The sequence below is a fragment of the Ovis canadensis genome, chromosome 3 (genome assembly GCF_042477335.2).
Source record: "Ovis canadensis isolate MfBH-ARS-UI-01 breed Bighorn chromosome 3, ARS-UI_OviCan_v2, whole genome shotgun sequence".
Classification (NCBI taxonomy): domain Eukaryota; kingdom Metazoa; phylum Chordata; class Mammalia; order Artiodactyla; family Bovidae; genus Ovis; species Ovis canadensis.
In genome coordinates this window covers 95,911,086-95,917,729 of record NC_091247.1, presented here as the reverse complement: position 1 = coordinate 95,917,729, position 6,644 = coordinate 95,911,086, and positions in this window count along the sequence as shown.

Below are 6,644 nucleotides of genomic sequence, written 5' to 3'. Positions count from 1 at the left end.
AGAGAAAGGGTGGAGGAGGCAGGAGGCCAAGCCAGCTGTCGGAGGTGCTCAGTTTTATTTTTTTATAGTACAAAGATTCCCACCCTTAAACAGCTACTTCTTTCTTTCCCTTGGTTTCAAAAATAATGCAAAAAATTCAAAGAACACAAAAATGTGTGTTTTGGAAGGCAACTGTCTCCAAAAATCTCATACAGACCTGAGTCAGAGACAGTTCTAATATGCTTTCAGTATAATGTATATTCTTTCAGTCTTCTTCCAGATTTTTTCTTCCATTTTTATGTTACTTTATAAAAATGGGATTATGTTATAACATACATTTTTGCAACTGTTCTGAAACTTGCCATGTTCTCTTAATAACACTCTTGGATGGCTGTCCAAATCAGTTTATAGAGTTTTTAAAACCCTGACATAGTTTTTCATAGTAGGGATATACTGTAAAAATTTTAACCAGTATTCTGATTCATAGGTTCTTGAGTCATTTCCAATTTTTCACTTATGCCAACATTGCTGCAGTTTATAAAACTTTATATATTGTGCCTTTGTATGCATGTGTAAGTATATCTATATGGTTCATTTCCTACAGCGGAATTGTCTGATCAAGCAAGGAACATTTAAAATATTGACAGATATGGCCAAATTGTCTTCCAAAAAGGTTGTACTAGTTTACACTCTTGCCAATAAGATATGAGACCACTTCCTTCACACTCTTTCAGACCCTGAGTATCAGCGGTTTTTTGTCCATTACATCAGTTTGTTACCTTCGGAAACACAAATTTTCATGTGGCTCACCACCTTAGAATTGGTTAAGTTTTCCCCCTAATTATAAAAGTAATGCATGCAATTTTTTTAAAAAGGGAAAATATGGAAACAGGTGTTTGCATCTTAAGATGTTTCTCTTGGTGGACAGTTGGCCAACTGAGCATCTCTGCTTCTCTTGCTCTCTTTGTGCCCAAAAGAACCATGTGGCAATGAACCATCTTTTAAACTTTTCCTAATCCAAAAGGAGAAACTTAGCATCTTCTTGTTTTGAAATTAAGATTTAAAATTATTTGGTAAACAATGAGAATAGACCCATTTATTAATCTTTTGGGGGGAACGTTTCTCTGAGAAAGATCATATCTTTGTCTATTTTTTTTTATTGTATGGTTTGTCTTTATTTTCTTGAGTTTTAAGAGTTCTTGGTATATTTCAATAGTGATACCATTAGCCTTTTGTTTATCACAAGAGCTGCAATTATTTTCCCACCAGTTTAACTTTTATTTATCTACCTTTTGGCTTTATCTGGTAGCATTTGCCTTATTGGAATTTAATGTAAAGTCTTTCCTTTTTGCTGTCTGTGTTTCATTATATTCTTAGTTCTTCTATTTTTTATTTTTAATTATGGTAAAATACACATAACATAAAATTAGCCATTTTAGATGTTTACTTCATTATTAAGCATGCTCACTTTGTTGTGCAATCTCCAGAACAATTCCATCTTGCAGAACTGAAACTCTGTATCCATTAAGCCACAACTCCCCGCTTCCCCTGATAGTCACCATTCCACTTTCTGTCCAGATTTGACAACCCTGGAATCACAGTATATGTCTTTTGGGGACTGGTTTATTTCAGTTAGCACAATGTCTTCAGGGTTTGTCCATGTTGTAGCATGTATCGGAATGTTCTTTCTTTTTAAGGCTGAGTAATATTCCATTGCATGTATGTACCTCATTTTGTTTCACTGGGAGATAAGTTTTTTTCCACTTCTTGGTTATTGTGAATCAGTTCAGTTCAGTCGCTCAGTCGTGTCCGACTCTTTGAGACCCCATGAATCGCAGCACGCCAGGCCTCCCTGTCTATCACCAACTCCTGGAGTTCACTCAGATTCACATCCATCGAGTCAGTGATGCCATCCAGCCATCTCATCCTCGGTCGTCCCCTTCTCCTCCTGCCCCCAATCCCTCCCAGCATCAGAGTCTTTTCCAATGAGTCAACTCTTTGCATGAGGTGGCCAAAGTACTGGAGTTTCAGCTTTAGCATCATTCCTTCCAAAGAACACCCAGGGCTGATCTCCTTCAGAATGGACTGGTTGGATCTCCTTGCAGTCCAAGGGACTCTCAAGAGTCTTCTCCAACACCACGGTTCAAAAGCATCAATTCTTCGGCGCTCAGCCTTCTTCACAGTACAACTCTCACATCCATACATGACTACTGGAAAAACCATAGCCTTGACTAGATGCACCTTAGTCGGCAAAGTAATGTCTCTGCTTTTGAATATGCTATCTCGGTTGGTCATAAGTTTTCTTCCAAGGAGTAAGCGTCTTTTAATTTCATGGCTGCAGTCACCATCTGCAGTGATTTTGGAGCCCAAAAAAATAAGGTCTGACACTGTTTCCACTGTTTCCCCATCTATTTCCCATGAAGTGATGGGACCAGATGCCATGATCTTCGTTTTCTGAATGTTGAGCTTTAAGCCAACTTTTTCACTCTTCTCTTTCACTTTCATCAAGAAGCTTTTTAGTTCCTCTTCACTTTCTGCCATAAGGGTGGTGTCATCTACATATCTGAGGTTATTGATATTTCTCCCAGCAATCTTGATTCCAGCTTGTTTCTTCTAGTCCAGCGTTTCACATGATGTACTCTGCGTAGAAGTTAAATAAGCAGGGTGACAATATACAGCCTTGACATACTCCTTTTCCTGTTTGGAACCAGTCTGTTGTTCCATGTCCAGTTCTAACTGTTGCTTCCTGACCTGCATACAGATTTCTCAAGAGGCAGGTCAGGTGGTCTGGTATTCCCATCTCTTTCAGGATTTTCCACAGTTTCTTGTGATCCACACAGTCAAAGCAGAAGCATAGTCAATAAAGCAGAAATAGATGTTTTTCTGAAACTTGCTTGCTTTCTCCATGATCCAGCAGATGTTCGCAATTTGATCTCTGGTTCCTCTGCCTTTTCTAAAACCAGCTTGAACATCAGGAAGTTCATGGTTCAGGTATTGCTGAAGCCTGGCTTGGAGAATTTTGAGCATTACTTTACTAGCATGTGAGATGAGTGCAATTGTTTGGTAGTTTGAGCATTCTTTGGCATTGCCTTTCTTTGGGATTGGAATGAAAACTGACCTTTTCCAGTCCTGTGGCCATTGCTGAGTTTTCCAAATTTGCTGGCATATTGAGTGCAGCACTTTCACAGCATCATCTTTCAGGATTTGAAATAGCTCCACTGGAATTCCATCACCTCCACCAGCTTTGTTCGTAGTGATGTTTTCTAAGGCCCACTTGACTTCACATTCCAGGATGTCTGGCTCTAGATGAGTGATCACACCATCGTGATTATCTGGGTTGTGAAGATCCTTTTTGTACAGTTCTTCTGTGTATTCTTGCCATCTCTTCTTAATATCTTTTGCTTCTGTTAGGTCCATACCATTTCTGTCCTTTATCGAGCCCATCTTTGCATGAAATGTTCCCTTGGTATCTCTAATTTTCTTGAAGAGATCTCTAGTCTTTCCCATTCTGTTGTTTTCCTCTGTTTCTTTGCATTGATCGCTGAAGAAGGCTTTCTTATCTCTTCTTGCTATTCTTTGGAACTCTGCATTCAGATGCTTATATCTTTCCTTTTCTCCTTGGCTTTTCGCCTCTCTTCTTTTCACAGCTATTTGTAAGGCCTCCCCAGACAGCCATTTTGCTTTTTTGCATTTCTTTTCCGTAGGGATGGTCTTGATCCCTGTCTCCTGTACAATGTCATGAACCTCATTCCATAGTTCATCAGGCACTCTGTCTATCAGATCTGGTTCCTCTGAATACTGCTGCTATAAACATGAGTGTACAAACACTCGTCTGAGACCCTGCTTTTGATTCTTTTGGGTGCATACTCAGAAGTGAAATTGTTGGACCACATGATAATCCTATTTTTAACTTTTTCAGAAACTGATACACTATTTTTCACAGCAGTTACATCATTTTATATTCCCACCAACTGTACACAAGAGTTCTAATTTTTCCACGTCATCACCAACACTTTTTGATAGTGGTCATCCTGATGGATGTAAAATGGTATATCACTGTGTGTATGTTTTTAAAAATTAAATAGACTATTTCTTAGAGTAGTTTAGGCTTATAGAAAAATTGAGCAGAGAATACAGAGATTTTCCATATATGCCCTATCCCTACTCATGCATAGCTTTCCCCACTAGCAACATCCCCCACCAGACTAGTACGTGTGTTAAAATTGATGAACCTGCAATGACATGTCATTGACACCCGAAGTCCATAGTTTATATTAGACTTCACTTTAGGTGTTGTGTGTTCTCTAAGTTTTGACGAACATATAACATCATCATATATATATATATATATATATATATACACACAATATATATACATCATCATAGTATCATACAAGACAGAATCCCTGTCCTAAAAATCCTCTGTGCTACACCTGTTCATCCCTCCCCACCCTCCAACCCCTGGCAATCACCAATCCTTTCACTGTCTCCATAGTTTTGCCTTTTCCAAAACGTCATTTCGTTTGTGTCGTACAGCAGGTAACCTTTTAAGACTGGCTTCGTTCACTTAGTCACATGCGTTTAAGGTTCCTTCATGTCTTTTTATGGTTTGATAGCTGATTTTTCAGTAGTGAATAATATCGCATTATCTGAATGTACCACAGTTTATCGATTCACCTATTGAAAGACATCTTGATGCTTCCAAGTTTTGTCAGTTATAAACAAAGCTGCTTTATAAACATCATTGAGCAGGTTTTTGTGTGGATATAATGTTTTCAGCTCATTTGATTAAATACCAGGAGTGTGATGGCTGGATCACATGGTGAGAGTGTGTTTACTTTTGTAAGAAATTTCAAACTGCCTTCCAAAGTGGCTGTACCATTTTGTAGTCTCACTAGTAATGAATGAGAGAGAGCCTGTTGCTCACATCACTGTGGCTCTGATTTACATGTGAGCACTTCTTTTTAATGTCAAAAATGTCTCCTGTTTCACAGTTGTTGATCTCTTAATTTCTTTGAAGGAAGGAAACTACAAATATCATTTTTTCATACATTCTTTAAAATAAAATTTTGTCATTTTTGTCAAAAATAGAAATTTGTTAGCTTTCTTCTGATTTAAAAAGAATTAAAAACATTTCAAGAAAAAGATATCTGAAATGAAAAATAAAAATCCCACCATACAGATAACCATTATGAACCAAACCTTTTACAGACATTTTTCAATACAAATACACATTTATTCTACTGTACACACTGCTTTATATACTACATAATTTATTTCACTTTTTATTATCTTTCATTTGTCATTAGACTGTCAGCTCTAGGAAGGCAATAATTTTATTTCTTTTTTGCTCATCTCTGTAACCCCCATGACTACAGGAGGGCCTGACACATGTGGGCACTCAAGAAACATCAAAGAAATAAACAAGTTCCACTTTTAATCACTTAACAAAATGTCTTGGAATTTTTTTTTCCTGTGTCCATAAATTTAGACTTTCATCATCTGTTTTATTGGCTGCAAATATTTCAATGTATTTATCAAATCAATCCTTTACTGATTGCTTGTAACAACTAGCTCCTACTTTGTCACTATTCTATATAATACTGTGATGAATATGCTTTTACTTATGTTTGTATACATATGGGATTATCTCCTTAGATTATTCCAAAAGGAGAAGTTTCTTGGTTAAATAGAATACACATTTTAATTAAAAATCATTTTCCTAAGCCAGAGCTCCTGAAAGTAACTGCAGTTTATTCTCTGTCTTAGGTATGAGAATGCGTATTTTCTTAGAACCTAACTGGAGCGCATCAACCCTTTTTTTTTTTTTCCAGTGGCTTACCCAGTTTTAATTATATCAGAAATTGCATCATTTTCTGCTTGTTTACGACTCAGATATTTTTTGAATCAAACAACCAAGGGGAGCCAAATAGCTTTTACTCCTACTCTTAGAGTGTATTCTATACTGTAGCTATTTTCCAATGTATTTCTTTAAGTTTAATCTTTTTGAAAAGCTCTATTTTAATTTTGTTTTTACATATAAACATTTATTTTTAATGCTAAGTCTCACATCCAGGCATTTTTGAGCACCCTAATTACATACTCCTACAGTATCTAGTCCACATCCTAGAAGTATTATTTTCTGTTAATTATTCACTCTGTACAGTTAGAAAGAGAAAGGACAAGGGAAGAGATGGTCTAGAAAGGCCAGTCAATCCAGTTGCTATCTTCCTTGGCTTTTAAATTTATAGTAAAGGCTCAGAGAAGTCCTAGAGTACAGTAAACATTCAGAATTTCCCAACTGATTTACCCTTAGAACATTTCTTAAAAGCATGTCTTTTAAAATATTGCAGGATAGAGTTCTACAGATGATCTGCTTGAAAAATACAGTTAGTTGTGGAGTCCTGGTCTGGGTTTGAATCACAGCTCTGCCCCCTACTATTAACTTTAGGCAAGCTTTAATTTTCTCATCAATAAACAGTGTTTCTTCCTACGACTGTTTAGAGGATTAAATGAAATTGTGTGTATAAAGCTTCTGGTGTATGGTAAGGGTTCTGTGGCAACTATCAGTAAACGGAAGCTGCGCCCTTACCATTTCAGGGCTCTCACCTCATCAGGTTATTTATCAAACTCTACCATTGATTTCATCAAGAACTATGTCCCAC